Here is a 27,500-nt window from a genome sequence, read left to right on the forward strand (position 1 = left end):
AGTGAACAGGGACAACAGGTGTAAGGACACATGACCAATGTTCACCCTTGTACACTAGAACTGTTTGGTCACGCAGCGCTTTCATTATATACTGTTTCTAGCATCAAATTCACACTCGTTATCAACGTGCAACTCAAAGTCAGTTTTTCACACTCCATATTCATAGTATGCTTCGTATCACTGATAATAAGTGTCAGAAAATTTAAAGGCAAGGGCAAATATCCCCACCATTTATGCTGAGAAACGATGGGTCTTAGGCAAGCACCCCGTGGCTTGGTAGGCAACGCTCTCGCCTAACACAGTGTCCGTGGTTCAACCCCCGGTCGGGCGGCAACACGGTGGCTCAGGGACTGATTGATCAAGCCCTGATACACCGGGAGGCCTGGTCAAGGAGTGGGCCGCGGAAGCGTCGACCCCCAGAACACCCTCCAGGTAGACTCATCGTTCACCTAGCAAGTAGGTATCTGGGTATTGGTCGACTGGTGTGGGGTCGCATCCTGGGGGACAAGATTGTAGGACCACAGTAGAAATAAGACAGTCCTCGATGATGCACTGACTTTCGTGGGTTATCCTGGGTGGCTAACCCTCCGAGGTTAAAAATACGAACAAAATCTTATCTCACCCCCTCCTAGAAAAGAGGTCCTTAATCCTAGACAAACTACTCAGACCTCACCACCTCGTTAAACTGATCAGTCTGGAGTGATAACGCAAATGAACCAATGGTGAGACTGTCTTGAACGACGTTATCTATTTTGTGATTCATTATACTATTATTACTACTACTCCCTTCTTGCCCCTCCCCACCTGTCTTCTGGTCTCTGCTTTTCTCGCTTAGATGCGACTTCACAATAGCTCAGAATGGACCAAAACGTCGTAAGCTTCCTCTCCTAAGTCTACCTATCTGGAGGGTGTTCCGGGGGTCAACGCCCCCGCGGCCCAGTCCTTGACCAGGCCTCTCGGTGGATCAGGGCCTGATCAACCAGGCTGTTACTGCTGGTCGCATGTAGTTCAACGTACGGGGTGTTTGTGAATTATTCCAGCCACAGTACTATACCCTAACTGATTTTCAATTTGGAATTGACAGGGTATATAAACAGACAGTTGTGGATCTCTCAGCATACATACGCCAAGAGGTTGTGATGCAACTCTATATACGCCAAGAGGTTGTGACGCAACTCTATATACGCCAAGAGGTTGTGACGCAACTCTAACCTTCCGTTCATGTAAGAGTTTGGAATGTAGGAGTGCCAGTAGACACATTACTCCATTGTTCTGTTACAGATCGAGGGGTTATGTGGTAGAAAGAAGGTGAAGCTTAGCCACAGAGCTGACTGGAGGTGGGTTGTTTTACAAGACCTATTTCAGAGGATGAAGCCACTTCTGAAACCAATGTTACAGTATTTGGTGGAGATCGATACAGAAGATTTATTGACCAACTTTAAGGTGTACTTTACGAATATAATTCTATATTGCACCTATTTTAATACTTAATAAATAACTGTGCTCATTAAATAAGCTTGTCGCACAACAGTAGCCCCTTAAAAAAAAAAACACAAAAAAAGACAAAAACACACACACACACACACACACACACACACACACACACACACACACACACACACACAAATAAATAAATTAATATAGAGTAACTGATTATTCTTGATACACTTAACCGAGCAACTCTACTGAGTGTATCATGAATATTAAGTATTGCTCAAGCCTTAATCAGGGCGACTTATGTTATTAAGTTATCAGGAGTTATTAGTTATCAGGAGGTGAAGAGGGATCTTACAACCCCATCCTGGTAAGTGCATCTCTCACTATATATAATCAAAAAGGACTATCTCTTAATATAAATATGCTGAGAGTTTACGTAAATTCCTATTTTAAGACTCCAAGTATTGTTGACTGGTGTACACATTACATTCAGCCTTAGTGACCCTTGTGTAAGCGCCATGCTTTAAAACTAATAAACCAATCCAATCCCAGTTTGTATTTACAGGAGCGGAGCTATGCTTGTGAGGTATACACATCTCTTCACACAGCCTTCTCAAGTCTGAGCCGAAAACACGATCATATTTCAGCTAGGCAGCTGTGAGACCTACCAGACAGTACTAACCTGCTGGTTCTAATGTCTTAGGCTAGGTAAGGTTTATCAGAAAAGTGTTTCCAGACGTGGGTCTTATATGATAGCCCGTAGCTGGAACTTTTGATCATCTGGTCGAAGCCTTCCGCTAGCTTACCCCTCCACCCTTTGAAAAATTAGGGTAATGATTATAAACATTAGATTTCTTATTCTAATGTCTTGTGGGTCGTATGTGACACAGTTTCGCCTTTTCCTGGTTATCTGACATTTACTGTCAGGAATTAACCGTAGGCTCTTGCCATGGGAATGTCCTTTCTAAAGTAGTGAAAGTGAATAAGGTAGTTAATACCTGGGTGGTGCAGAGAGAGGGTGTGTGGCTCGTGTTCCAGCGAGGGAGAGCTTGGCTCGTCTTGCTGACTTACCCGTTTTAACTTTTAAGGTTTAAATAAAGCGATATTACAAGGATCCCAGTGGAAATAAGTAACTGACTTTTTTGTTTGTTTATCCTAGGTAATTTACACTATGTATGATAATTCTACTTGTGTGTACCTGTACCTAAATAAACTTACTAGATGTCTGTATAAACTTGTATCATTCCCGCCCTAAAATAATAAGTCTTATACATAAGATATTAACGTGAAATTTACTGTAAAAGCATTCTCATCCCTTATTTATTACTCAGTAAATAATTGTCATCCTGACCTTTCTCGATTTACCCCTGTACCTTTGATATACATTCGATGAGTTCCGAGAGCCTGGTCAACCCGGCTGTTACTGCTGCTGGCCCGTTGCCCACATATCCACCAGAGCCTGATGGATTTGGCACCCCTCTTTACTCTTTAATATTTGTAAAGAATTTATCCTATTTTCGTGTCTCCCTTGTATTTTGTACCCCTGCTGCATAATTAAGGTGAGGGTGATACTGGGTGGTAAGGGAGATATCCCAGGCAATCGATACTTTTAAACAAAAGATAATCATGTGGGATGGTGCATATGGGATATAGTGGGTGACATATATATGGTAGGTTTGAAGTGGAGTTTTCTGTGATACATTATATATTAAGTCATCTATATTACTAAGCTCATGAGATCGACTAGCCAGAATATTTCAGTACACGTGTTCTCATACAACTGTGTTCTCGCGTAGTTGCGAGTGGTTTCCCTTAGTGTGGAAAAGAGACGTGTACAGTTCAGGTCATTTATTAGAGGAAACGTTTCGCCAGTGGTTCCTTTCCCCTGGTGTTACGGTGAGGATGGTTTTTAGCAAGCCGCTAACCAGACTGAGAGTCGAAGATCAAAATGAATTTTTTATGAGAGAGCCACAAAATTTGATTAACACAAGCCTATCCGATGTTATCCTGACGCCAAATGACTTCGAACAGGCGATAAATGACATGCCCATGCACTCTGCCCCAGGGCCAGACTCATGGAACTCTGTGTTCATCAAGAACTGCAAGAAGCCCCTATCACGAGCCTTTTCCATCCTATGGAGAGGGAGCATGGACACGGGGTCGTCCCACAGTTACTAAAAACAACAGACATAGCCCCACTCCACAAAGGGGGCAGTAAAGCAACAGCAAAGAACTACAGACCAATAGCACTAACATCCCATATCATAAAAATCTTTGAAAGGGTCCTAAGAAGCAAGATCACCACGCATCTAGAAACCCATCAGTTACACAACCCAGGGCAACATGGGTTTAGAACAGGTCGCTCCTGTCTGTCTCAACTATTGGACCACTACGACAAGGTCCTAAATGCACTAGAAGACAAAAAGAATGCAGATGTAATATATACAGACTTTGCAAAAGCCTTCGACAAGTGTGACCATGGCGTAATAGCGCACAAAATGCGTGCTAAAGGAATAACAGGAAAAGTCGGTCGATGGATCTATAATTTCCTCACTAACAGAACACAGAGAGTAGTCGTCAACAGAGTAAAGTCCGAGGCAGCTACGGTGAAAAGCTCTGTTCCACAAGGCACAGTACTCGCTCCCATCTTGTTCCTCATCCTTATATCCGACATAGACAAGGATGTCAGCCACAGCACCGTGTCTTCCTTTGCAGATGACACCCGAATCTGCATGACAGTGTCTTCCATTGCAGACACTGCAAAGCTCCAGGCAGACATCAACCAAATCTTTCAGTGGGCTGCAGAAAACAATATGAAGTTCAACGATGAGAAATTTCAATTACTCAGATATGGTAAACATGAGGAAATTAAATCTTCATCAGAGTACAAAACAAATTCTGGCCACAAAATAGAGCGAAACACCAACGTCAAAGACCTGGGAGTGATCATGTCGGAGGATCTCACCTTCAAGGACCATAACATTGTATCAATCGCATCTGCTAGAAAAATGACAGGATGGATAATGAGAACCTTCAAAACTAGGGAGGCCAAGCCCATGATGACACTCTTCAGGTCACTTGTTCTATCTAGGCTGGAATATTGCTGCACACTAACAGCACCTTTCAAGGCAGGTGAAATTGCCGACCTAGAAAATGTACAGAGAACTTTCACGGCGCGCATAACGGAGATAAAACACCTCAATTATTGGGAGCGCTTGAGGTTCCTAAACCTGTATTCCCTGGAACGCAGGAGGGAGAGATACATGATTATATACACCTGGAAAATCCTAGAGGGACTAGTACCGAACTTGCACACGAAAATCACCCACTACGAAAGCAAAAGACTTGGCAGACGATGCACCATCCCCCCAATGAAAAGCAGGGGTGTCACTAGCACGTTAAGAGACCATACAATAAGTGTCAGGGGCCCGAGACTGTTCAACTGCCTCCCAGCACACATAAGGGGGATTACCAACAGACCCCTGGCAGTCTTCAAGCTGGCACTGGACAAGCACCTAAAGTCAGTTCCTGATCAGCCGGGCTGTGGCTCGTACGTTGGTTTGCGTGCAGCCAGCAGCAACAGCCTGGTTGATCAGGCGCTGATCCACCAGGCCGCCTAGTCACAGACCGGGCCGCGGGGGCGTTGACCCCCGAAACTCTCTCCAGGTAAACGTGGGGATGGATAGTGGTCACACAAGAGGATGATAATCTTGGATAGGGACCAGTGGTCTCATACACTGTAAAACATATGCTGTGCATACATGACAATGTGCATCTCAGAGTATACACGCAGAGGAAGGGAGAAGGCGAAAATAAAGGGAAATAAAAAGAAATATGAGAAAGCAGACTGATAAAGAATTAAATGTTTTTGTGATTATCGCACTTATTCTCTCTCTCTCTCTCTCTCTCTCTCTCTCTCTCTCTCTCTCTCTCTCTCTCTCTCTCTCTCTCTCTCTCTCTCTCTCTCTCTCTCTCTCACTAATAAGTCGACGGTTGGTTGCACCGACCTAATCACAGCTTGTCGACCTCAGGGTGAGCCTCCAGGAAGCTTAATACTCGATAATCAATGTACGGTAGAACGATGGACATGAGAGAGAGATGGAAGGAGAAGGGGCGATAAAATGGAATGGAGGAGATGGTTGAATGGAGAGGGAGGGAGATATAAGGAAAAGAGTTGATAGTGAAGTGGAAGGGAGAGAATTTTCCACGTCGTGAACACATCCCCTCACGTTCCTCATTCCACCAGCGTGACACAAGAGTCATTTGTTGCACTCTCCCGCCGTGGATCAGTCTTTCAACCCAAGCACTAGTCTTGATACTCTTTTTTGTACCTCCTCTTTTGTACTTTGTGTTTTGCAATGTTAAACCGCGAGCACAAATGCTAGAAGAAATTAAAAAATATATGGAAGATTTGGACACGTCAGAGGCAATAAGACCAGATCATTTTCCCCCTAGATAGTGAAGGAGGCAACAGAAATACTGTGAAGCAACTCCCCATGATCACCATGAAGACTGAAGTGACAGATACTGTGCAGCTGTTATAGCTAGCATTACGGGACTGTTGACGGGCCAGTCAAAGGCGTCGGCGACTACTTTGGTAGTGAGGCAGACCAAAAGCAGCAGCAGAGTCAACCCATGGATACTGAAGGAGGCAGAAAACACACTAGGCAAGCCACTAACGAGAATCTAAAACAAACCTCTGGAAGCCGTAGATATTGATTGTGTGGCGCAAATGCATGTAGATCACAAACTGCAAATGTGACAGCTCTTGCAAAATGAAGGCAGAGACAAAGTGCTCAACTACAGACCAGCAACACTGTATACCCTGCAAAGCAATGGATACCTGAAGGATGAGCTTATAAACTGCATATAAACCACACTTAGTAATACAACCAGTATACGATCAGAGAATCAATCGCCTAGCTAATACATATTAAAATCTACGATGATAAAAAAAAATTACTACTACTAGGCTGTACAAATGTATGTAGCACTGTCCTTCACACGAGCTTACTATACGAACTAGAATTCTAGAGAAAAGGTACATGATGCTAGAAGAGTGTGAGAGATGGATGGTGTGAGGATGGAGGGATAGATTGAGTAAGGATGGAGAGTGAAGTTATCAAGAGTGTAGAAATGGAGCCAACGTTTAAGCTTATCTTATCTGTAGAACCTCTGTCCTTCCTCTCTCTATCTCTCTCTCTCTCTCTCTTTCTCTCTCTCTCTCTTTCTCTCTCTCTCTCTTTCTCTCTCTCTCTCTTTCTCTCTCTCCAACCAATTCTTACAAAATTCTCAGCGTCAATGTCTTAACATGTCCTGTAACTCTGCAAATATTATCTTCTATAATTATATTTTAGGTCACGTTAGCTTAGTTCAGGTAAGGTTTCATTAACTTAAATTATGTTAGTTTAGATTAGGCTAGGCAAGTCAGTTTCATAAACCTACACCTCTCACACAACACCACGAGAACTATGAGGCATCATCAATGGCCTCGTTTTTGAGGACTAACAGGGGTCTTTGGTCCACCATACTTAGAGCAGGAATACGAGTACATAGATAATGCGAGTACATACATAATGCTTTCTCCAAACTCCATTACCCAGCCCATTTTATCACCAGTTTTAGGCAACAAACTAAAAGGTTGTATGAATGGTATACAATACCAACAAGACTACGGTGCAATTCAAATCTAAGGCTGAGGAACTGAATAACACCATTCAAGGCTGAGGAACTGAATAACACCATTCAAGGCTGAGGAACTGAATAACACCATTCAAGGCTGAGGAACTGAATAACACCTTTCAAGGCTGAGGGAACTGAATAACACCTTTCAAGGCTGAGGAACTGAATAACACCTTTCAAGGCTGAGGAACTGAAAAACACCTTTCAAGGCTGAGGAACTGAATAACACCTTTCAAGACTGAGGAACTGAATAACACCTTTCAAGGCTGAGGAACTGAATAACACCTTTCAAGACTGAGGAACTGAATAACACCTTTCAAGGCTGAGGAACTGAATAACACCTTTCAAGGCTGAGGAACTAACCACCTCAAATTACCTCTTCATGTCTTCCGCCGCTTCTTCTCAGTGAATTGAAAAAGGCACAAGTTAGTGAAACGTCTCCCCAATAAAGATACCCAAGTGTTACACGTATGTTTTATTCATCTAGACACCAACAGGAAAACAAAAGCGGAGTATATACACCACCTGCGAGGGTATGGACAAGGTATTGGTTAGGTTACGTCCACCCTTTTAAAAATTATGGTTATAATTTTAACCATAAGGTTATACAAGGTATATGTCGAGGAACTTCTAGTTATTTCGCACAACAAATAAATGAACACGATGACCTGAACTAAGCTCATGCTATCAAGAGCAACACTTGTACACACATCTTGAACTTCGATAACCTAGTCACCGGGGACTCACTATATATACTTTATGACTTGCTCGCTGTATTATATTGACGAATCCCCTGACGGCCGAAACATCTCCTAAATTACTGTAATAACCCACCCCCCATATGTATTTACATCTTTGTAGGTGTTAATCACCAATCTTGTCAGACAGCAACATTTTGGGATCTTGATGCAAGGATTTCTTCAAAACTTGACTAACCTATAGGCACGACCTACTTCCACTTGTGGCTTTGTCCACTTGTGACTCCGCCTACCACTGCTCCACCTCATCTGTCACCAACATATCAGCCATATCTCCGCGAATAACTATCTAATGGTTATAATTATAACTAATTTTTAAGGGGTGGACGGGTAGGCCAGCGGAAGGCCTCGATCAAATGACGAAAAGCTCTAGCTGCGGGTCATCATATGACTAAGACCCGCGTCAGGAAACACTTGTCCTGTTTCCTGACAAATCTTACTAACTTAATATGATGCACTTTCCACAAAATTGATGGACTGAACACATCAACTCCAGGTTGAGGGACTGATTACTTTGAACTCCTCATCCTCCACCTTTCTCTGCTTTGGACTGAAGAAGCCACTGGCTGGCGATACCCAAATAAAGATACTCAAATGTTGCACAAGTGCCTCCTTTATCAACACCAATGTCGAGCCAGACTTGACTAGCATGGGTCGGTAATCTACTGCAGTGCTCCTGGTAGATGCAACGGCTGGTTAACCATATCTTCGAAACATTTCGCCTGCTCAGCAGAATTCTTCAGTGGAGTACAGAAATAACTTAAATATTGGAGACATCAGAGGTGGAGAGGCAATTATGAGAAGTCCCTCAGCTTGGAAGAAGTCATTCTAATGTGACCAGCCCTGACAGGCGTTTAGTTCAACAGTCTCGATCAATGAGAGCTCATGCATGATAAATAGGTGTCCCGTAGCTCGGTTGCTAGCGAACTCGGCTCACACATTGAGGTTCGTGGTTCGATCCCCGGTACGGGTGGAAACATTGGTGGTGTTTTCCTTAAGACATCTGCTGTCCCTGTTCACCTAGCAGTCAGTAGGTACCTGGGTGTTAACCGACTGGTGTGGGTCGCATTCTGAGGACAAAATTAACCCAAGTTAGCCGAAATACTCTGCGTAACAAGTGGCTTTCTACACAGTATGTCATTGACGTCAGCTAGGTCTGTATAAGCTGTATCATATACTTGTAGAAATACAGATTATTATTATATAGAGCTTTCTATTCGGAGTCAGAAATGAGGTGCAGTAAGTGTAGAGGGCGTTACAGGCGGCAGGGAAGTAACGACATAATTGAAGAAAACTATATGGAGTCCTCTTATTTTCTTCATTTTTTCTTTTATATTTCTTGGTGCGCACGCGCAATTAGGAATATTTATTGCAATCAGCTGATGAGTCAACAGGGAGGGGGGAGGGATGGACAGGACCTGGGAGGGGGCGGGGTAGCTGGTGAGAAGCTGGTAAACACAGCAGTTTACTAAACCTTTTATGAAAAACGTGCTAAACGCGAGCGCACGTGTGTGTACACACACACACACACACACACACACACACACACACACACACACACACACACACACACACACACACACACACACACACACACACACACACACACGTCAGGGTCAGGGGAGACATGATAACGACATATAAAATACTGCGTGGAATAGACAAGGTGGACAAAGACAGGATGTTCCAGGGAGGGGACACAGAAACAAGAGGCCACAATTGGAAGTTGAAGACACAAATGAGTCAGAGAGATAGTAGGAAGTATTTCTTCAGTCATAGAGTTGTAAGGCAGTGGAATAGCCTAGAAAATGACGTAGTGGAGGCAGGAACCATACACAGTTTTAAGACGAGGTTTGATAAAGCTCATGGAGTGGGGAGAGAGAGGGCCTAGTAGCAACCGGTGAAGAGGCGGGGCCAGGAGCTAGGACTCGACCCCTGCAACCACAAATAGGTGAGTACAAATAGGTGAGTACATACACACATATACACACACACACACATATACAGGATTTTACACTTTCCTGTGAAGTGACCCTATAACCCTTCCTTTCCCCCCCCCATCTCTCTCCCTCTCTCCTCTCTCTCTCTCTCTCTCTCTCTCTCTCTCTCTCTCTCTCTCTCTCTCTCTCTCTCTCTCTCTCTCATCCTCTCTCTCTCTTCCTCTCTCTCCCTTTCTCTCATCTCTCTCTTCCTCTCTCTTCCTTTCACTCTCTCTCTCTTCCTCTCTCTTCCTTTCACTCTCTCTCTCTTCCTTTCACTCTCTCTTCCTCTCTCTCTCCCTCTCCCTCTTCCTCTTCTTTTCTCTCTCTCTCTTCCCTTGTCACTCCCCCCTCTCTCTTACCTTTCCCCTCTCTCACTTTCTCCCCTTTTTCCCTTCTTTTCCCCTCCTTCTAGACTCCCCTTCTCTCTCTCCCTATCTCTCACTCTCTCCCCTTTTTTCTTTTTCTCTTTCTCCCTCTTTCACTAAAAAAAAATGGTTGGGACTCGCAGGAATCAGGGATCAGATGACAATGGTACTGGTAGGGAGGAATGGATGGAGGAACAGTGGAAAAGGATAGAGCAAGAATGGGAGAGAAAATTAGGAGAGCTTTCTGAAAAAATGGCGAAAGAGCTCTCTGTGAAATGGGAAAAGAGGTTGGAGAAGGAGACGAAGAATTGGGAGGCACAAGTCGAAACTGCAGTAGCCAGGGTAAAGGTCCTAGAATTTGAGGTAAACAGGCTGAAGCAAGTCTCAGGGGTAGTGACCAGAGAAGGCACACCATACGATGATGAGAGGCTGAACAGGAAGGAAGGAGATATGAATTATGCTAAGGTCATATCAGCCTGCAAAGAAGGGCCAGGGAGTGGAAGGGAAGAGCAGATGGGTGCAGATGGAGAGGGAGATAGGTCGAATGCTGAGGCACAACCATGCTACCAAGAGCCACTGGAAAAATCAAGGGAGAAAATGACCACATACAGACAGGAACCAGAGTCACAGAGGGAGAGGCAATGGGAGGAGGAAAGGGCAAAATCAGTGATTATCCATGGGCTTCGGGAGAGAGAGGAAAGAACACACACTGAAAGACGGCAGGAAGAAAGAAAGGAGATTGAGAAAATCATCACGGAAATAGGGGGAGAAGACATGGATGAGATTGTAAATTTTCAGAGAATAGGGGGGTACTTGAAGGGGAGAAACCGACCGATCAAGCTGATTCTCAGGACAGAAACAGTGCGGAACAGGATCCTCCAAGAGAAACCACGGTTGAAAAGATTGGAAGAGTACAAGAAGGTGTTCCTAGACAGAGACAGAACACAGAGAGACAGCAGCTGAGGGAGAGGACAAAAAAGCGAAAGGAGCTAGGAAAGGAGACAAGGATGGAACCAGCAGAGGTCAGTCAGAGCAGAACAGAGCAGCAAGGGCAAGCACACACACAACTATCCTCAGAACCCCACAACCTATCACACCATCCCAACACACAATACAATCCATACCCACAGCTTCCACCCAACCCCCAACCATAGAATCCCACAGTATGCTACCAGGTCTCCCACCCCCACAGGCCCCCCAAACCACAGTGTTGGAAAGGAAACTGAAGGTATGGTACACAAACGCTGATGGAATAACAAACAAGTGGGAGGAGTGGCACGAATGAGTCAAAGAGGCATCACCAGACATCATAGCGATCACAGAAACCAAGCTTACAGGTATGATAACAGATGCCATCTTTCCAGCGGGATACCAGATCCTGAGAAAAGACAGAAGGAACAGGGGGGGGTGGAGGAGCGGCATTGCTGATCAAACACCGATGGAATTTTGATGAGCTGGAGAGAGAAGACAGCGGAGAAGAAAGTGATTACATAGCGGGAACGCTTCACTCTGGTAGTCCCAAAGTGATAATTGCAGTGATGTATAACCCACCACAGAACAGCAGGAGGCCAAGGCAAGAGTATGACGAGAGCAATAGAGCGATGGTTGACACACTGGCTGCAGTGGCCAGAAGAGCTCATGCATGCAGGGCAAAGCTCCTGATCATGGGCGACTTTAACCACAAGGAGATCGAATGGGAGAACTTGGAGCCACATGGGGGCCAAGATACATGGAGGGCTAAGATGATGGAGGTGGTACTGGAAAACTTCATGTACCAACACATAAGGGACACTACAAGAGAGAGAGGAGAGGATGAACCAGTAAGACTGGACTTAGTATTCACCTTGAGTAGTGCAGATATTGAGGACAACACATATGAAAGACCCCTTGGGGCCAGCGATCATGTGGGTTTTGAGCTTCGAATACACAGTAGAGCTACAAGTGGAGGGGGAAGCAGGAAGGCCAGGACAAATGAAACCAAACTACAGGAAAGGGGACTACACAGGAATGAGGAACTTCCTGAATGAGGTTCAGTGGGACAGAGAACTGGCAGGGAAGCCAGTTAATGAGATGATGGAACATGTAGCAACAATGTGCAAGGAGGCTGAGGAGAGGTTTGTACCCAAGGGTAACAGGAATAATGAAAAAGCCAGGATGAGCCCATGGTTCACCCAAAGATGCAAGGAGGCAAAAACCAAGTGTGCTAGGGAATGGAAGAAATATAGAAGGCAAAGGACCCAGGAGAATAAGGAGAGCAGTCGTAGAGCCAGAAACGAATATGCACAGATAAGAAGGGAGGCCCAACGTCAATATGAAAACGACATAGCAGCAAAAGCCAAATCTGACCCAAAGCTGTTATACAGCCACATCAGGAAGAAAACAACCGTCAAGGACCAGGTAATCAGGCTAAGGAAGGAAGGAGAGACAACAAAAAATGACCGTGAAGTATGTGAGGAACTCAACAAGAGATTCAAAGAAGTGTTCACAGAGGAGACAGAAGGGGCTCCAGAATGATGGAGAGGTGGGGTACACCACCATGTGCTGGACACAGTACACACAACCGAGGAAGAAGTAAAGAGGCTTCTGAGTGATCTAGATACCTCAAAGGCAATGAGGCCAGATAACATCTCTCCATGGGTCCTGAGAGAGGGAGCAGAGGCACTATGTGTACCCCTAACAACAATATTCAATATATCTATCGAAACAGGGAGATTGCCTGAGGCATGGAAGACAGCAAATGTGGTCCCAATCTTTAAAAAAGGAGACAGACATGAAGCACTAAACTACAGACCAGTGTCACTGACATGTATAGCATGCAAAATCATGGAAAAGATTGTCAGGAGAAGAATGGTGGAACATCTAGAAAGGAATGATCTCATCACCAGCAGTCAACATGGTTTCAGAGACGGGAAATCCTGTGTCACAAACCTACTGGAGTTCTATGACATGGTGACAGCAGTAAGACAAGAGAGGGGTGGGTGGATTGCATTTTCTTGGACTGCAAGAAGGCGTTTGACACAGTACCACACAAGAGATTAGTGCAAAAACTGGAGGACCAAGCAGGGATAACAGGGAAGGCACTGCAATGGATCAGGGAATACTTGTCAGGAAGACAGCAGCGAGTAATGGTACGTGGCGAGGTGTCAGAGTGGGCACCTGTGACCAGCGGGGTCCCACAGGGGTCAGTCCTAGGACCAGTGCTGTTTCTGGTATTTGTGAACGACATGACAGAAGGAATAAACTCCGAGGTGTCCCTGTTTGCAGATGACGTGAAGTTGATGAGAAGAGTTCATTCGATCGAAGACCAGGCAGAAATACAAAGGGATCTGGACAGGCTGCAGACCTGGTCCAGCAACTGGCTCCTGGAGTTCAATCCCACCAAGTGCAAAGTCATGAGGATTGGGGAAGGGCAAAGAAGACCGCAGACGGAGTACAGTCTAGGGGGCCAGAGACTACAAACATCACTCAAGGAAAAAGTTCTTGGGGTGAGTATAACACCAGGCACATCTGAAGCGCACATCAACCAAATAACTGCCGCAGCATATGGGCGCCTGGCAAACCTCAGAACAGCATTCCGACATCTTAATAAGGAATCGTTCAGGACCCTGTACACCGTGTACGTTAGGCCCATATTAGAGTATGCGGCACCAGTTTGGAACCCACACCTAGCCAAGCATGTAAAGAAACTAGAGAAAGTGCAAAGGTTTGCAACAAGACTAGTCCCAGAGTTAAGAGGTATGTCCTATGAGGAGAGGTTAAGGGAAATCAACCTGACGACACTGGAGGACAGGAGAGATAGGGGGGGACATGATAACGACTTACAAAATACTGAGAGGAATTGACAAGGTGGACAAAGACAGGATTTTCCAGAGACTGGACACAGCAACACGGGGACACAGTTGGAAGCTAAAGACACAGATGAATCAAAGGGATGTTAGGAAGTATTTCTTCAGCCACAGAGTAGTCAGGAAGTGGAATAGTTTGGGAAGCGATGTAGTGGAGGCAGGATCCATACATAGCTTTAAGCAGAGGTACGATAAATCTCATGGTTCAGGGAGTGACCTAGTAGCGACCAGTGAAGAGGCGGGGCCAGGAGCTTGGACTCGACCCCTGCAACCTCAACTAGGTGAGTACAACTACGCGAGTACACACACACACACACACACACACACACACACACACACACACACACACACACACACACACACACGGGATTTATGATGTTCTTGGTTTATATAAATGACTTACAAGAATATAAAAACTATGTAAATATTTTCTCGAATGATAAAAAGACTATGCAAAATAAACAAGAATAACCACGTCTTTAAAACGACCTGGATAAACTGAGCAAATAAAGTGAAAGATGGATGATGGAATTTTGATCATTTTTAATAAATTTAAAATTTTATTTTTGTAATGGAAAAAATCTATATCAGCATAAGAGAATTTGAAGCGTAACAATGCTGAAAATAGAGAGGGAGAGAGAGAGAGGGAGAGAGAGAGAGGGAGAGAGAGGGGGAGAGAGAGAGAGAGAGAGAGAGAGAGAGAGAGAGAGAGAGAGAGAGAGAGAGAGAGAGAGAGAGAGAGAGAGAGAGAGAGAGAGAGAGAGAGAGAGAGAATCTAGGACTTAAAAATTACCATCGGGAGACTATATAGAGGAAATTGTGAGAAACTCATCTGCTTAACTTGCAAACTATAATTTTATAGTTTGGAGTTTTTATAATAACATAAGAACAGACTAGCACTGCAGCAGGCCTACTGGGTTATGCTACGCCCATACATAATATTAACTAGTCCGAAAGTTCCTGAAATTCAATGGTATCCTCAGAATTCATGTTTCGGTGTACTCACCTAATTGTGGTTACAAGGGTCGATTCATAGCTCCTGGCCTCGTGTGTGTGTCTCAGAGAATTTACTCATGTCACTTGTTATTCCCATTTCAAGGTCATTAATTTTATTATTATTCTTCTTCTTCTCTTTTTTAGTAAATGTCTACAGGAGAAGGGGTTACTAGCCCATTGCTCCCGGCATTTTAGTCGTCTCATACGACACGCATGGCTTACGGAGGAAAGATTCTTTTCCACTTCCCCATGGACAATAGAAGAAATAAAGAGGAACAAGAGCTATTTAGAAAAAGGAGAAAAACCTAGATGTATGTACATATATATGCATGTGCGTGTCTGTGAAGTGTGACCAAAGTGTAAGTAGGAGTAGCAAGATATCCCTGTTATCTAGCGTGTTTATGAGACAGAAAAAGAAACCAGCAATCCTACCATCATGCAAAACAGTTACAGGTTTCTGTTTCACAGTCATCTGGCAGGACGGTAGTACTTCCCTGGGTGGTTGCTGTCTACCAACCTACTACCTAAGGTCATTAATGTAAAATATAAACAACATATGTTAGGCCACGACTGTAATATGCAGCAGTTGTGGTGTTCACATCTGAAATATACATGCAAATAAGATAAAAAAAAATCGAAAAGCAACAAAATAGGCCTCAGACCTAAAATTTAAGTTACAATCAAAAGTTGAAAGCACTCAAGATGGCCACGCTGACTGATATGGGATAACAAGGCACACGATAACCTCATAAAAGGTCATGAAAGGCCATAAAGGAATTAAGATTTGCTTCAAAAATAAAAATCACGAATGTAAATTTCTTAGAACAAGAAGCCACAGTTGTAAACTGAATAAAAAATGGAGCCGAAGAGAGAGCAGAAAGTTGTTCTTCGCCAACAACCTCGTGGAAAAATGGAATGAATAAGGATGAAGGAACAATGCAGTAGGTCCACTGGCTCATGCTCCGCATGTCCAACTCGCCCACTCATGCCCATGCAACCTCTATACAAGGCTACCCAAATTTCTCGCCCCAATGACGCTACCTAGTCTGGTACCTACGAGTAATTATACACACACAAAACATACCATGTTTGGACACTACCACACTGGTTGCGTGTCATCAAGGAACCTCGTGAATGATTAACTTGTCGCATTGGCATTACGCTGCCTTGTGTTGGTGGTGCATCTGGTGGTGGTGGTGGTGGTGGTGTCAGTGGGGGTCATGGTGTCAGCGATGGTGGATGTGCAATAGCTTCTTGTGGTGGTGAGTGTCAGCGGTGGTGGCTCTGCTACTACAATTGCTTCTTGATGGCATTGGCTTAAGCCGGTAGGAGACTTGGACCTGCCTCGCATGGGCCAGTAGGCCTGCTTCAGTGTTCCTTCTTTCTTATGTTCTTGTGGTGGTGACGGTGTCAGTGGTGTTGGAAGGTGTGCTGGTGCCTCCTCTACCATAAGCTTCAAACTTTCAGCGCTGGTGTACTTAAACCAAGAAAAATGTTTATGCAACTACTGGCAGGTACAGCTGCTGCACTCGACTTACTTTTAACAAGATCATTCCCGACTTTGGTTTCCGTGAGGTTACTCGAGAAAGCTTGTGAAAACATATGCAAAATTAGGCTATTTTACTCATGCAAAATTAGGCTATTTTACTCAGGAAACGTTTCACCATTCGTGGCGAAACGTATCGTCAATAAATATCCTAACACTGCACATACATCTTTATTTCACATTTCTCGATATTTTTCACCATCTCATACCAAAAAAGTTTTTTAATCAGCCTCAAATTTACTGGTGTAGCTGACTTAACAGAAGGCTGGAATTAAGTATACCTCTTTCGAACGACTTCAAATTTTAAATGCAAATTTACCAGTTTACTAACATAGTAAATATGATAATCTCTACCACCACGGTGCTCTCTACACCAACTCCAAGGCTGAGGGACTGATTACCTCATCTTTTGTATATAATTCTACTGTCTTCTAATTATGTCCTCGAATCTCTATTAATAAAGCCACTGGATGGCGAAACGTCTACAATAAAGATAACCAGATGTTGTACATGTGTCTTAACTTTCATCATGATAATGGTATGATGAAAGTTAAGACACTTGTGCAACATCTGGTTATCTTTATTTTAGATCTATAACAGTGTGGTATACACATCTCTCGGTGTGTATACCAGTGTATATAAACTCAGAGTTCAATGTAATAGCTATTTTAGGGATTAATAATCCTTTACTAGTATGAAGATTACATGCAGCCTTAATGACAATCGTTCAGTCGATAGACTTTTAAATATAATAAATCAACCATTAGTGATCAAAATAAAAGCCAATAAATAACTTCAGGACGACTACAAATCTATTAAAAAGAGTCGGAAATGAATGGTTAAACACTTATTTATATGAGCTACACAACACTGCAATGCACGCCACTTCATAAATAAAGAATAAGTTTGAGCTTTATGGAAGATACTCACAAGGGCGAAAGTGTGCAACCGACGGCCATGAACGCCGCCGTTTCGATGTAAATAATGGGGTTGCCAGATGCCAGCCAGCAGCTCAACCTGGAAATGTAGGAAGGGCAAAAATCACTCATTTGTTTTAACAGTTTTGACTCGGTGTTCATATGTACTTTTATTTTTTTTATACTGCACGATTTTATTTTATTTATTTTAGGTTACATTCATCGACTGCGTATATATTTCCGGTATATCAGGAATGCAGTGACTCGTTAATGGTCCAAATTGGATCGAAACGTGGCCATAATTTTCTTTCTCCTATGTGCGGGTTTGTGTGACCGAAGCGTTGTCATAAGTGTCTATGTGCGGATTGTGATCGAAACGTCGTGATAAGTTTCTTTTTCCTATGTGCGGGTTATCTGTGTATATCAGCTATGCACGTCTACTTTGTTATTGTAGAAATGAAGCAAAGAAAAAAATGTATTTATATTGAAAAGTGTAAATGAATTTTATTACATTAATGGGGGAAACGTTAAAGCCGTGGGCCATATGGGAGGCAATTAGGTTTAATCCATGGAAGTAGGTAGTGTCAATTCCTTGGATTAAGAGCCCTTCACCATGTTTACCCTAGTTATCAAGTATATATAAACAATTTAAGTTCTATTTTTAAGGATTATTCTTGACTATAATTGCCCACGTAAATTGCTGTCTTAATAACACACCCGCGATCGATAGGCTTTAAGCTAACATATCGCCCTCTTGAAGGCGAAATGCTACAAATCATTCAAAATGCTATATACATATCACCCTATTAAGACAGTATTTTTTCTTGATACACTACATATCTTTCCAAATTTTATATTAAAAGACACGCACTAATCTCGAATATATCTAAGCCCTTCTGAAATATTCGACGATTCTTAAAAATTTAAGTATGGATTAATATATTTTTTTTTGCATTAATTTAAGCTAGTCCACGAGCAGATCACTAGTGGCACAAATCATATATTACATAAACCCGGTGGCCACACATGGGATTCATGGAAAAGATTAATTTATGTTACCGACAGTGGGAACTCTCGGTTTGCAGTCATAGGCGTGAAAGATATATGAATAAGAAGCGTATATAAAAATCATAATACCGTGCTTGAACATTTCACCGAAAACCCGTACTTATGAAAGGACCCTATGACGACGTTTCGGTCCGTTTCTATCCCCTTGGGGACAGGTGTTAGTGTTGAGACACCTGAATCTCCACCGCCTTGAAATGTAATTCACTAAATATTACATCAGTCCAGCCGAGTATGGCCAGTTGTGCAGTACTCCTGTTCTTCTATACAACATACTACTACTATACTACTACAAATTCTTCCACTACTACTACTACCACCACGACTGCCATTACCTCACTACTGCTACTACCTTTATTACAACTACTACTGCTGCTAATTCTACGTCCACCCACACTACTACTGTTTTTACTATTACTACTACTACTTTCTTATTCCCTCGCTTTCTACCGTACTGTCTTTAGGCCTTCTCTTACTCTTTCTGTTCAGCTGTGACTTGACAATGATCAAGGAGGGACCGAAATGTCGTCCTAAGTGTGGGTTTTTCTGAACTGTTCCAGTCACATTACTGACTTTTTTTTCTTTGCAGCATAAATTTCTGATACAGTTAGAGGTTTGAAGTCTATCAGAAGCAGCATTCTACAGCTATTGCGTGGAAACCAATGTTTTTAATAAAATTGGAAAGTTAAAACTTGCACACCCCAAATTCAGTACTAAGTTTCCTGTGGGAAAATCAAATCATGACTAAAAGTTTGAAACCGACCAGAAGATGCGTGCTTGAGATAGTCAAAATCCAACATCTAAACAGGCTAAATATAAGTTGTATCAGCCTTAAAGATGGAAGCTGTTCACATACTGGAGTTCTTTTACTGGAAAAATACCATACCACTTTTTAAATAAAATTGGCAAATTAACACCTAAACACTCCAATGACAATCCTAACCTTTTGAAACCTATCAAAACCCAAAATTGAGAATAATCTATTTAAAATCGACCGCTGCACGCGGTCCAACGTTTGCACGAAAATTCGAGTGATCGGGAACTAACTTGAGGAACTTATCATGTCGGTTCTCTGAACCATTCATCTACAAACCTGTCAGACACTGCAACTTCTTGGGATCTTAATACTTGGGAATTCTTCGCTTGCCTAATTCTTGGGCACGACCTATTTCAACATTGAACAAATGTTACACGACCTATGACTTCTGCACCTCTCCTGCCAACGGTTTATAAGCTCCTTCTCAGCACGTATGCCGTACTCTATTCAAGATTGATGGACTGACCACTTCGACTCAAGGTTGAGGGACTGATTACCTCATTCTCCTCCTGTTCTTCAAGATTCTCCTTTGTATGGACTGATGAAGCCACTGTGTGGCGAAACGTTTCCTCAATAAAGGTACCCAAGAGTTGCACATGTGTCTAATTTATCAACATGTCGGTTCTCTGAACCATTCATCTACAAAGTTCCCTCTCGGAGATAGTTAAGGGTGCTGTTGTTAATTCCTCTTATGCATGGTGTTGAAAAGTCTTGGCCGTTTTACACTCGAGTTATCCCTTAGTGTACTCACCGCGCCACTGCTTGTAAAACACTGGGCATTTTGCACCGTCTGCCGACCTTACTTTCGTAGGGGCATTCCGATGTGCAGATTTAGGACACTCCCTCCAGTATTTTCCACGTGGAAATTATAATTTATCTTTCTCGCTTACGTTCCAAAGAGTACAATTCAAGGGACTTGAGCGTTCCCAATAATTTAGGTACTTGACTGAATTTATACGTACAACGAAGGTTCTCTATATATTCTACAGATCTGCAATTTTGTCTGCCTTAAAAGGGGGATGTTACTGGGTTTGAGAAAACCTTGCCGAGTATGGGCCAGTAGGTCTGCTGCAGCGTTCCTCCTTTCATCTCGTTTTAAAGTTTATAATTATCCAGCCTATCATTTTCCTTGCATTTGTGATAACACTGACGTGATCCTTGAAAATGAGATCCTCGGACATTTTGACTCGTATGTCTCTCACATTAAACTTCCGCTCTTCTGAGTAGTTTTAATTTATTACATACTTTGTTGTAAGGTAAGACACTGGGGAATCCCGCCTACCAGTGACTGACCTCGTCTGCTGCCCGTCCCATTCACTGACGCCTATAAAAAGCGCCAGTCTTCTTGCCTTTGCTCCAGACTCTCCTCCACCACGATGCTGTGAACACTAACTCCAAGGCCGAGGGACTGATTACCTCATCTTTTGTATATAGTTCTACTGTCTTCCTATTATGTCCTAGAATCTGTATTGATAAAGCCACTGGATGGCGAAACGTCTACTACAATAAAGATATCCAGATGTTGCACATGTGTCTTAACTTTCATATTGTCGGTATTTTATACCTTTCTTTGCACAACTTGTCAGACACTGCAACATCATGGAATCTTGGTTCAGAGGACATCTACAAGACCTTCTTCACGGCTGCTGCAACTAACCCATCTCTTTGGGAAGGACCTACTTCCACTGGGGAATCCCGCCTACCAGTGACTGACCTCGTCTGCTGCCCGTCCCATTCACTGACGCCTATAAAAAGCGCCAGTCTTCTTGCCTTTGCTCCAGACTCTCCTCCACCACGATGCTGTGAACACTAACTCCAAGGCCGAGGGACTGATTACCTCATCTTTTGTATATAGTTCTACTGTCTTCCTATTATGTCCTAGAATCTGTATTGATAAAGCCACTGGATGGCGAAACGTCTACTACAATAAAGATATCCAGATGTTGCACATGTGTCTTAACTTTCACATATGCAACAGTTAGGTATCTTTATTTCGAAACGTTTCGCCTACACAGTAGGCTTCTTCAGTGAACATTAAAATGGTATAAAATACCGACAGGTTGTTAGGTAAGACACATATGCAACAGTTAGGTATCTTTATTGTGAAACGTTTCGCCTACACAGTAGGCTTCTTCAGTCAAGTACAGAAAAGTTGATAGAAGCAGAAGATACTTGAAGACGATGTAATCAGTCCATCACCCTTAAAGTTTTGAGGTGGTCAGTCCCTCAGTCTGGAGAAGAGCATTGTTCCATAGTGTGAAACAATATGGAGAAGTAGTGACAGGATGGAGCTTTTTATAGCGCCAAGAGGTGAGACGTAGGCCACTAGGAGAGGTAAAAAGCTCCATCCTGTCACTACTTCTCCATAATGTTTCACACTATGGAACAATGCTCTTCTCCAGACTGAGGGACTGACCACCTCAAAACTTTAAGGGTGATGGACTGATTACATCGTCTTCAAGTATCTTCTGCTTCTATCAACTTTTCTGTACTTGACTGAAGAAGCCTACTGTGTAGGCGAAACGTTTCACAATAAAGATACCTAACTGTTGCATATGTGGCTTCTTCAGTCGACTGAAGAAGCCTACTGTGTAGGCGAAACGTTTCGAAATAAAGATACCTAACTGTTGCATATGTGTCTTACCTTACAACCTGTCGGTATTTTATACCATTTTAATGTTCATTACATACTTTGTTCCAGTTTTCATGGCTTCATTTTTTCACAGACGAGTAACCGAAATATGTCCTCAATCTACATCATATTATTGTTTGTGGCCCGATGGAAAATCTGTTAAATATAAGCTTGGAGATTTGATGTGTCCTTAATAAACGTCACTCTAGTACAATTCTAGTATCCTTTGAAAAATATGATACGGTGCTATGATTATGTTCCTTTCTATGTAGGATATGATGATCAAGAACTGGGGCGAGTACCATTCCTTGGGGAACAACGTTTTCTGATTTTGCTTTGTTTGCTATAATTCTCTGGATTCTATTTGTTAGTTAAATATCCATCTGCCCACTTTTCCAATTATTTATTTGTCTAGCAACTGGCGTGTTTCCGTAGGGTTATTATTATTTTATTCACAAAGAAATACTACACCGGTAGGAGGCAATCAGGACTGACTCGAAGGGAAAGATACCTCAAATTCCTTGGATCAAGAACCCTTCACAAGAAGAAACCCATGAAGGATGACTACACAAGCCCCGTACGTTATAATAAATTATTTTAAACACAATGGAGAGTGGTTGGAGGTTCGTAAGACGCTTTTAATCCAAGAAATTGCAGATAGCCCTAATCTTCCCCTGATTAAAGTTGATTCCCTCCCATTCCCCTGGCGCTGTGACCCGCACAGTTTAGCGCTTCTCCGTGATCGTAATATCAGCAATGATCATAACACGTTATGATCAATGGTGATAACTATCACTTAACTGAACTTTTATCACAAGACAATCTGTAACCCAGGTAAAGGTTATGTTGCTAATCCTGTGACTGACATTACCACAAGTGACAGTGTGACGGTCACTTCACACCACACTAATGAAAGTCTCCTGACCACCGATGCCGACACGACCACCACCAGCGCAAGAAGACATCGGGACAGCAAGTGTCACAGAAGACCAAGAGCAATCCTTCTTCCCAAGGCAAGACTTCTGTTTTCTCTCACCTTGGTTGGCAACGCTCTCGCCTCACACACAGTGTCCGTGGTTCGATCTCAAACATGCTGGGCGTTGTTTCCTTACACCTGATATCCCTGTTCGTCTAGCAGTAAATAGTTACCTGGGAGTTAGTCGACTGGTGTGGGTCGCATCCTGGTTGACAAGACTGAAGGACCACAATTGAAATAAGAGTCCTCGATGACGCACTGACATTCTTGCGTTATCCTCGGTGGCTAACCCTATGGGTTAAAAATCCAAACAAAATCTTATCTTAATGGACGATGTTACACATTTCCCCAACGGCGAACCAACGCTGGGTCGCCTCCTAGAAAAGACCCGGACTGGGACTACGCCGGCGACTAACTGCAACTGGTCACAACACACACAACAATCCAGTAGCCAGTCCATCCTTCCCTGCCATTCATAAAAATTACTTCTCATTATTTTTGTCCACATTACACACATCACCTGGTGAATGGGAGGCAATCAGGTTCGATCCAAAGAAGGGGATGACTAGCCCAATTCCTGGGATCAAGAGCCCTTCACCAGCATCGTTATCACTTTTGAAGGAACTTATATAAATACATCTCTCTACATATAAGCAAATTAATAAAGCGTGCTCGTCGTGTCTGGCAGCGGAGTTGCTCGGGGAGAATCGTTAAAATCATTCTTTTCATTAAAACAACTAATTCCATGGATCAAGAGCCCTGCAATAGCATTAAAAGCACCTTATTTGAGAGTAATATATATTTCCTGTACCTAGGGAGAAGCTCTAAACCCATAGGAGACATAAAATGGCTGCGAAATGTGAGGCAATCATGTACCCTATGGCCCTTCTGGGGGGATCATCGCCCCCTCGGTCCGGTCCCAGACCTGGTATGATTAACCAAGCTGTTGGTGCTGGCCGCACGCAGTCAAATATCTACAGGAACTGATTACAGGAATTTATCAACTTCCTCGAGGAAGGGACAAGTTGAGGTCCCTGAGTCTCTCTTACCGGCGTCCCCTTGAAGCAAGTATTCTCTTGACATTCTCCGATGTTTAGAAAAAAAGGAAGAACACTGTAGCAGGCCTATTGGCCCATACTAGGCAGGTCTTTCTCAAACCCAAAACCCACTAACAAAAAAATCTGCTCAACCCATTTTCAATGCTACCCACGGAATAACCCAAGACAGCTTTAATAGCTCTATAATAAACTTTAATAACCCTATAATATGCTTTGGTAACCCTAAATTTGATCATCTCAATCCCGCGGTATCGCCGAGAGAATGCACAATGACTCAACTCTGCCTCGTAGTGCTCAATCATTTATCGTCTCTGAATTTTTCTACTCTGTTTATTTATCGTCCCTGAATTTTTCTACTCTGTTTATCAGTTTATATCTGCATATTTTCTTTTGTTAATTTTTCTCTGCCTCGTTTGACAGTATCAGTCTTAATGAATTATACACCTGTGCAACACTTGGATACCTTTATCTCCATAATAAAGATACCCAAGTGTTGCACAAGTGTTTAATTCATCAACCTGTCGGTTTTATGAACCCGTTATCTACAGTATCAGCTTTGTTTCCTCTTTGCTCAAGCGCTCAGCTCATATACTGAATGTCTCATGACTCACGAAATCGTAATGACACAATTGCAAACAAACCATGCCACGGGCGGGGATAGAACCCGCGGTCAGAGTGTCTTTAAAACTCCAGACCGTCGTGTTAGCCACTTGACCAGCTAGCTACAATAAGATTCATCTAACTAGGTATATTTCTACACCATAGGAAGGTTAGCATAGGCACCACTGTGACCACAAATGCAAGTTTTTACAGACGAATCTCCAGCTAGCGTGGCCGTGACGAACTCTAGCTCAAGTCCCCTCAAAGCCGTTAACATGACTCACGAAATCGTAATGACACGATTGCATTTGTGGTCACAGTGGTGCCTATGCTAACCTTCCTATGGTGTAGAAATATACCTAGTTGGACGAATCTTGTTGTGGCTAGCTGGTCCAGTGGCTAACGCGACGGTCTGGAGTTTTGAGACTCTCTGATCGCGGGTTCTATCCCCACCCGTGGTATGGTTTATACTGAATGTCGGCTGTTCGATCCCCCAGCCGGGTAGCAGCAGTAGTAGTAGTGGGCATTTTAAATGATTCTACTGCTCATGTGTAATATTCTGAAAATAAATTTTTATTTGATTTGACTGAACCATGGCACAAGAACAATTACACGTGTGTAGTACTAGGATATGTACTGAGGAGACACTTTGCTCACCAGGAACTTTATCAACCCGATGTTTCGCTCCCCATGAGTGTTATCAATGATATATTTCACTCGCCAGGAGCTTTATCAATATGTTTCGCCCACCAGAAGCTTTATCAATACGTTTCATTCAGCAGGAGCTTTGTTTCACTCACCAGGAGCTTCATCAATGTTTCACTCACTAGAGCTTTAAATAAGAATCAAGGAACACTGGCCAGTGCTAGGCAAATTCAAGTCGCATCTACTTGTCCAGCCTATATTTATTAAAGCTACTCAAAATTCTTCCTTCAATGACGCTAAATGGGTTTGTTCCACTTAACTACAACTCGACTGCCAAACCAGCACTTCTCTATATCCATTTTAAATTAAATTTCCCCAACTTGGCTACATTGCTGCGAGTTCTATCTTGACTAAATAATTTCAGCACTTTATTTATATCCCTTACATTACTGTTTTTTTTTCCATCTGTACACTTTAATCATATCTTCCCTAATTACACGCCTTTCCAGAGAGTGCAAATCCAGTGTTTTTAACCTAATTACACGCCATTCCAGAGAGTGCAAATTCAGTGCCTTTAACCAATCTTCACAGGTAAGGTTTTTAATCATATCTTCCCTAATTACACGCCTTTCCAGAGAGTGCAAATTCAGTGCCTTTAACCTATCTTCACAGGTAAGGTTTCTAATACATGGAATCAACTTTATCTTTCTGTGTATATTTTCCAGAGAATTTATGTCCATTCTGTAATATGGTGACCAGAACTGAGCTGCATAATATAAACGAGGCTTTACCAAAGATATAAAACTGAGATGTAACATCAGTCTCAAGTTTCGCTCACAGGAGGGTCATCAGTCTCGTGGGCAGATAAAGCTTCAGTGCACGAAACATCTCAATAAATAGCCAGTTTTATATGCATGTTGGTATGCAATAAAATCTTATATAGAACAAGGTTTTATTTGAGCAACTGTTCCCTCTAGTAAAGTTTTTTCAGTCATGGCCTATAAAAGCTCTACTTCTGAACGAAACATTGTTCCTAAGATAACAGCAGCAGTAGCAGGAAGAACACCACTGTTACAAATCTATTCCTGACAAAAGAAGCAGCAAGATCACTAATGGTGCATATACTCCCTGGCAGCGGCAACAACAGCAACAAGAACACCAAGATTACTATATACTTCTTGGCGGCGGCGGCGGCGGCGGCGGCAGTAACAGCAGCTGCAGCAACACCTATGTTACGATTTATTCCCTGGCCTGCCTCCCACCTCCCAGAAATTATAGTTAAACGGATAAGTAATAGTAACCGGACTATCAATCTTGCTTCTCTTCACTTGCAAAAACAAGAAGTCTCTCTCCAATCTCGAATTCCCGTCTCTATCCTTTTCTCTTCTTTCTCACATCCGTAATCGATGAATACATTATCTATCTAAAATCGACTAAGTATAGGTAATATACTGTTCATATATCGTCATGGTGGCTGCCCCACACACACTAATGTGTTACGTCATACATCGACTCGTGACGAAACAATATAATATTTTATGCAAAAAAAAAAAGGTCGCAACAATCCTCAAAAGTAGGATAAGTAAAAACTGCTGACAACAATCTACAACGCAACACAGCAGCCTTATGACACAATGACTTTAAAAATGTCACGAAAGTCCTAAACGTAAAACAATTATAAAACTAGATACAAGATCTAACATGTGACAGCACCCCAAAACGCGACACACTAGGCTAAATATACCATCTCTAAAAACGCTTTTAAACGTCATACAGTATTCCTAAAACTGGACATAATAGCCATGAAACATGACAACTTCCCTAAAACTGACAAAAGCCATTAAACGTCATACAACAGTCTGGAAACAACAAGTTGTAAAACGTAACACACCAGCAACGATTTTGATGTAAAACTGATATATGAAGTTGCAAGTTTTGAAGTTAGTCTTGCAACGCACCACCATATTACAATCGTCGAGAAACGTTCAACCCTTCAGTCGTACAGCGCCTGGAGGAGAAGCAAGGGCACCTCTAGTTCCTCGGATTAAGATTCCTTCACTAGCAACAAGGTACCTCTGATACTTTATTAAGAGAAATTCCTGTACCTTCATCGCACACATTAGTAACACAATGTTCTCATGCACATATTCATGTGCCAGATCAATGATATATAATTAAA

The 27,500-nt window shown here is 42.8% G+C and overlaps 1 protein-coding gene across 1 annotated transcript in view; it reads right to left on the bottom strand.

The window, feature by feature from the left end:
• LOC128684683 (Na(+)/H(+) exchanger beta) overlaps positions 1-27,500 on the bottom strand; it is a 270,795-nt gene that overhangs the window by 222,792 nt on the left and 20,503 nt on the right. Inside the window, exon 2 of the mRNA XM_070100239.1 lies at positions 17,542-17,628. The gene's annotated coding sequence lies outside the window, so the exon portion shown is untranslated. The remainder of the gene's footprint in view (positions 1-17,541; positions 17,629-27,500) is intronic.

The sequence above is a fragment of the Cherax quadricarinatus genome, chromosome 5 (genome assembly GCF_038502225.1).
Source record: "Cherax quadricarinatus isolate ZL_2023a chromosome 5, ASM3850222v1, whole genome shotgun sequence".
Classification (NCBI taxonomy): Eukaryota; Metazoa; Arthropoda; class Malacostraca; order Decapoda; family Parastacidae; genus Cherax; species Cherax quadricarinatus.